Source organism: Tachypleus tridentatus, chromosome 13 (assembly GCF_004210375.1).
Source record: "Tachypleus tridentatus isolate NWPU-2018 chromosome 13, ASM421037v1, whole genome shotgun sequence".
NCBI classification, from domain to species: Eukaryota; Metazoa; Arthropoda; class Merostomata; order Xiphosura; family Limulidae; genus Tachypleus; species Tachypleus tridentatus.
The window spans coordinates 157520405-157527288 of record NC_134837.1 but is presented as its reverse complement, the minus strand read 5'-3'; positions in this window follow the sequence as shown (position 1 = coordinate 157527288).

Here is a 6884-nt window from a genome sequence, read left to right as displayed (position 1 = left end):
ATATGTGCAGGGGAAACATTAGCTGACAATAATTTTCAGGAAGTTAGAAAGAGTACTATTAAAGTAAAAAGTAATGGATTTAGTTAGAATGAATATATTATGTTAAGCAACAAATTTCAGTCCTTAGTTTCTGCAGATGAGGAACTATTGGAGGGAAAATAAAAGGGTTGGAGAAGGATATGGATAACAAGGAGGTTGTAGTTATAGATGTTTCCTTGACAATTCATGAGAAGAGAATAGTCTGTGGGTAAATGGGGAGAAAAAATATCAGATTGTGCTATCCAGGGGCACTGGGGAAGGATATAACTGACAGAGTAAGAGATGTAATAAAGGGGTCCAGCAGAGATGCAGTTTTTTTGGTGCATATATGGGTTAATGATGTGTGGAAAAGTAGAGCAGAGGAGATAAACATAAATAAGTACAAGGGATTGAAAAAAGCATTTAAAGTAAAACACAATAACTTAATTTTGTTAGGGATACTGTCCAAAATTAGCTGTAGGGATGAAGTTACAAGTAGGTAACAAGGCCTGAATATAAGACTTGGATTAGTATATAAGAATGAGTAAACTGGTTGGTTGGATTTGTTGGATCAGTTCAGTGGGAAAAGAAAGCTTTTTGGAATGGATGGTTTACATTTAAGTTGGGTTTGGGTTGGGTTGTTTGTTAAGGCTACTAACTCCACTCTAAGAAAAATTTTAAACAAAGAATAGACAGTGATGAGGGTCAGGACAAACTAAATGCAATAAGAATATGCAACAAATAAAAGTTTAGTGTAACAAGTACAGAAGTAGTTAAGTGTTATTATTGTAATCCAGAAGTATAAGAAATAGAATAGATAGCATTAGAGCAGTGGTAAGAATGGAGTATTTTGATATAACTGAAATAACTCAAACATGGTTAACAGTAGGTGATTTTGATGACAGAAGTTCCTAAGAAATGCAGGGCTACATGCTATTTAATAGGAACAGAGTATTAAATGGAGGAAGGAATGACTTTATATATTTAAAATGTGAGATATCCTGTTGGTATTTAATCCATTTTAATTTCTCTTAGTGTCACAGATCATCAAATGTTGCCAATAAAATTGGTGAGAAACTTTACAGTGAGATTAAGATTTCATACGTTAAAGAAGCCATAGTTAAAGGTGATTTGAATTTCAGGCATGTAGATTAGGAAATGCATGTGATCATTGCTCTGTTAGGTTTGATGTTTTGCTGCATAAGGAGATGAGGAACATTTTGGTTACAAATTTCAAAAAAAGCTAATTTTGAAGGACAGAAACAAGAATTATCTGTTGTGAATTGGGCAGTTGAGTTATTTGAAGACACTGGTCAAACGTGGAAAACTGTTAGAGGTAAATGTTTAAATGTTCATAATAAACATATTCCCTATAGATAAATAAGGGTAACAACAATTAATAAACCAGGTTGGTTCACAAAGAGTTTGAGAAAAAATTATTGAAAATTATCATAAATGTAAGAAATCTAAATTGACTGGTATGACAGGAAATGTAGAAGATCAAGAAATTTGGTGAAACAGGAAACTAGGACATAAAAATATTGTGTGAGAAAAAGTTATCTGGAAATCTAAAATTTAATATTAAGAATTTCTTTAAATACATTAAGTGTGAACAAAGCATTGAAATCGGGTAGGACGTTTGAGGGATGATAAAGGAAGATTAGTATCTATTGATTATGAGATGACTGGGTATTAAGTTTTGCTTTTCTTTTTGTTTTTCCAAAAGATTTAAGTATTATTCTATATCTTAAACAGTTGAAAATGGAAATGAGATCGAACAAGATAACTGCATTAATTCTTAGCTTGATGAGAAAAAATTGGGAAGTTAAAAAAAGATAATTGTTTTATAAATCTTTTTATATCTTTTGAAAATATTACTGCGTATGTATATGAGGGTAAGTAAGGATGTGGATTTTATGTATCAGAATTTTAAGAAAGCATCTGACAAGATGCCATGTGAAAGACTTGTCAAAAATTGGAAAGAAAAGTGGCTGGATGGAAGAAAGCAGAGGGTTGTAATAAATGGAGTTCTGTCAAACTGGATTAATGTCACAAGTAGGGTACCTCAGTCTCAGGAACTATGCTCTTTTTGATTTACATCAATGATATAGATGAAGAAATAGTCATTAAATTACTTAAATCTATATATGGTCTTAAAGGCCTTGGATGTTATTAGTTGTAAAGATGTGCTGCTTTACAAAAGTATTTAGATCATTCAGTGAATTTAGCAAAAAAAAAAAAAAAAGGCACATATTTTAGTAATGATGAATGCAAGAATATACATGTGGGTTATCGTAATTTGAATGGGAATAACCATAACATTGTTATGACGGAAAGGGATCTTGATGTAACACTCAGTCTTTAAAGCCATCTAAGCAGTGTGTTATTACTAGCAGTATGGCAAATTGGATTTTAGATTGTATCCACAGAAATATTGAATACAAGAAAAAAAGGTTACAATTTCATAATATAGGTTACTACTTAGGCCACATTTATGATATTGTGTCCAGTCTTGGGCCTCTTACTTTAGGAAAGACATTTATTGTTGGAACCGTACTGAGAATGATGCCATCCCTATATTTACTCTTTATTGCAGAAATAGCATTTAAATTTAAGATTTGCAAGAAAATCGTATTTTAATAAATACATTGTTCCGTCTGTGTCAACTTCAGCATTACATTTTTAGGCTTTATTGTGCCGCTAGTTTCACACAATATTAAAACTAGTAATTTCTTATATATAATACAATCCTTCGTGTAGATGATAAGGATAGTGTCGTGCCTGTTTGTTTCTCTCGCTGTAAATACAGTAATCAATTGACGATCTCCGATTCCTCTGGTATTTCAAATCCACTGAGATATCTTTGAATAACCTTGGATCCACGGTTTAGCTTTAAATATATATATACGAGGATTGTTCAAAAAATACGCGGACTGACGTCATAAAACAAAATGTACTTTATTTAGAAGTTACAGGTCTGGGACCCCTTCAAAGTACCCTCCTCCCCAACGCACACACTTATCCCAACGGTGTTTCCATTTGTTGAAACAGTCCTAGTACGCTTTTTTTGTAATATCCTCCAGCTCCTTCGTCGCATTTGCCTTAATCTCGGGAATCGTCTCAAATCTTCTTCCTTTCAAGGGTCTTTTAAGTTTGGGGAATAAGAAAAAATCGCAAGGAGCAAGGTCAGGTGAGTAGGGGGGTGGAGAAGAACAGTGATCGAGTGTTTGGTCAAAAACTCACGAGTTCTGAGGGCTGAATTTCGCAGCAACGCGGTGCATCTTCAATTTTTCGGTCAAAATCTCGTAACAAGATCCAACTGATATCCCACACTCTTCAGCAAGCTCCCTGACAGTCAGACGTCGATTTGCCCGTATCAGGGTGTTGATTGTGTCGACGTGTGGGTCGTCAGTTGACGTGAAAGGACGTCCAGGACGCTCATCATCTTCAATGGACTGTCGACCATCCTTAAAACGTTCATGCCACTTGAAACATGCCGTACGATTCATAGCAACATCACCGTAAGCCGTGTTAAGCATAGCAAAAGTTTCAGTCGCAGATTTTCCAAGTTTAACACAAACTTTCACAGCAAGTCGTTGCTCCTTCAGGTCATTCATTCTGAAATACGCCAAACGAAAAAAATCGCACTTCACTTAAAACCGCCAAGCTGATACACAAATGAAGATATCTGCAATCGGGAAATGGCGTCGTAATCAGCTGATCTGTGCGAATCTAGCGACACCAAGCGGATTCCCCTGGAGCCGCGCAATTCAAACAGTCCGAGTATTTTTTGATTGTTTGTTTGTTTTGGAATTTCGCACAAAGCTACTCGAGGGCTATCTGTGCTAGCCGTCCCTAATTTAGCAGTGTAAGACTAGAGGGAAGGCAGCTAGTCATCACCACCCACCGCCAACTCTTGGGCTACTCTTTTACCAACGAATAGTGGGATTGACCGTAACATTATACACCCCCACGGCTGGGAGGGCGAGCATGTTTAGCGCGACGGGGGCGCGAACCCGCGACCCTCGGATTACGAGTCGTATTTTTTGAACAGCCCTCGCATAACCATTACACTTGAACTTGTACACTTGGAATATTTTAAGCATGTTTCACTACAACGTCGTTTTACTTTACATTTATAAGTTATTCATATTTACTCTCAAATATAGTGTCAACGCCTTTTTTTTGTTTAATCAAAATACAGATCTTTCCAGAATAGCCAGTCAGGCTGGCAGGTGTTAAAAAGCTTATCATAAATTTTAAGAATATTTAATAATAGAAGTTTACTTGCTGATAATATTAGGTACGTTAAAATTTAGCCCTAACTAAAATAAAGCAAAAAGCATACCTAAGTCACGAACTCAATCTTTTATTGAAAATAGTGTGTATGTTACACTTTTAATTACCGTTAGGCCCGACAGAAGTGGATCTGCAGATTTCGGCCCCTGTGATTAGAATTATTTGGTATTATTCTCGAAATCCTATACTTACAAAAATTACTGTTGCAATGAATATACTTATTTGACTGCAAATATTTCGCTTGTTTCTGCTACTTTAGAGAATGTGCAACTTTTTGTGAAATAAGTGAAAAAATGCAATTTTAAATAAATAATGGAATATTTGGTTTATACTCAATGATGCTATTTTACGATTGAAGAACTATTACAAAAAAGATAAATTTAAAAATGAGCCTATACATTTTTTCGAAGTATAGCTGGCATTTCTATACATGTTATCTAGAGAGAAAAACTAAAGTGGTATGTGTCTATGCTGCTTTTGCTAGGCCAAATATACAAATATTGAAGATCATATTAAAATTTTAACTTTAGGAAGTTCAGGCAGACTCAAATTAAAAGGAAGGGAGGGCTACGGTTTATTTTACCTAGAGGAGAGTGCGCCATATGCACACTTATTACTGCTTGGGTCCAGGATTCTGGCATTTCTTTGGTTCGATTAAATTTTGTACATTGTGCTTCTTTACCCTAGAGTAATTTTAACCTACTTGTAGTGGGTTTGTTTGTTTGTTTTTTCAATTTCGCACTAGTCGTCCCTAATTTAGCAGTGTAAGACTAGAAGGAAGGCCACCCACCGCCAACTCTTGGACCACTTTTTTACCAACGAATATCGGGATTGACCGTCACTTTACAACGACCCCTTGGATTACGAATCGAGTGTCTTATCACCTGGCCATGTCGAGCCATTTGTAGTGGGAGAGATTGAAAGTGCCCATTTCTCCCTCTTACTACACCACTTTTAAGTAAAGCCTAAATTAAACGTAATTGTATTGTTATCCTTAACATCTCCTCAGTATAAGAATACATCTGAGCATAATGTTTAAAACTGTTCTTATTCCCCTACTCACAGACTAATGGGGCCAAAGGTGATACGTGCTCAGGTATCACAAGTAGATGTTTCAGCGGGATTTGATTTCGGGTACAAGCCTCTGTAAATCATAAAGGAACCATTTAACTCCTCAGCAGAGAATAACTATTTTAAGCTAATCAACGAAAGATATACTATTTCTCGTTTGCAAACAGTAACCAGAATATAACTTGTATCTAACTTGCTGTTAGCAATAGTCAATACAAATTTAAAATCACAATCAAAATGCAAAGTAACGGAATCACACATCATAATAAATGCAGTGACAAATATTGTAACTTATACTGACATTATATGATTATTTTTAAAAACGCACTCTTACCAACAATTGTTCTTTGAACAGTCTGGCAAAATACAGATAATTTAATGCTTTTTAGTAATTTCAGACTTTCTCTGTTACTTAAATACACATACATGTATTTATTTATTTCACCAAATTATCTTCACAATGGATTGAGAAAGTAGGGTTAAATATTTGTTATTAATTAATTATATATATATGTGTAGATATATAACTGTAGATATATACACATATGCGTACATTGTGGGCTGTGGAACCAAATGTCTAGGGCCCGGCATGGCCAGGTGATTAGAGCGTTTAAATCGTAATATGAGGGGGCGTTATAATGTTCGCTCAATCCCATTGGTAAGAGAGTAGTCCAAGAGTTTGCAGTGGGTGGAGATATCTAGCTACCGTCCCTTTAGCTTTACATTGCTAAATTAGGAACGGTTAGCTCGAATAGCCCTCGTGTAGCTTTTCGCAAAATTCAAATCACACCAGACCATATCGAAAATTGTATTCCAGTGTGTAGTTGGAATACTAATATTACACGCACACATCTGATTTCTGAAAACGCCTGTGGGACTATACAATAATGATAATAAAATATAATAGACCTAATACTGATGTCTTATGAGAAGTATAATTAATTTCAGTTATGCTTCTCCATATTGGAAAAGGCGTTCACAGAGGAATATGTATTGTTATTGTAACAAATAGCATTTATAAACACCGTTCAGAACACAGCTGTGTTTATTGCGTCTTATATAGTCTGATGAGTTCCGGGTTGAGTCACACAGTGATGTTGAAATACTATTGTTATAAACTCTTCTAAATCTTGCTGGTCTTTAATGGGCCTAGATAAAGAAATCAGTGATAAAAAATATAATAGGCCTTATACTTTTAAGAAGTATAATAAACTGTTTTTAAATAGTCTTATAAACTCATACATTGTTGTTTTCAAATGAGTTGTTTGAATTTGTATTCGGTACTGATATGCCTTTCATGGCACATAGGTAATTCTGCTGAATTCTAATGCTAAAAACCGGATTCTTATACCCGTGGTGGTCACAGATAGACCAGTGTAAATTTCCGCTTAACTACAGACACACAGAAAAAGACAGTATTAATTCAAAATTCAAATCATTTAACTGTATTCAGTATCGTTATACGATACTTACAGTATTTGGAATTTATGATGCAG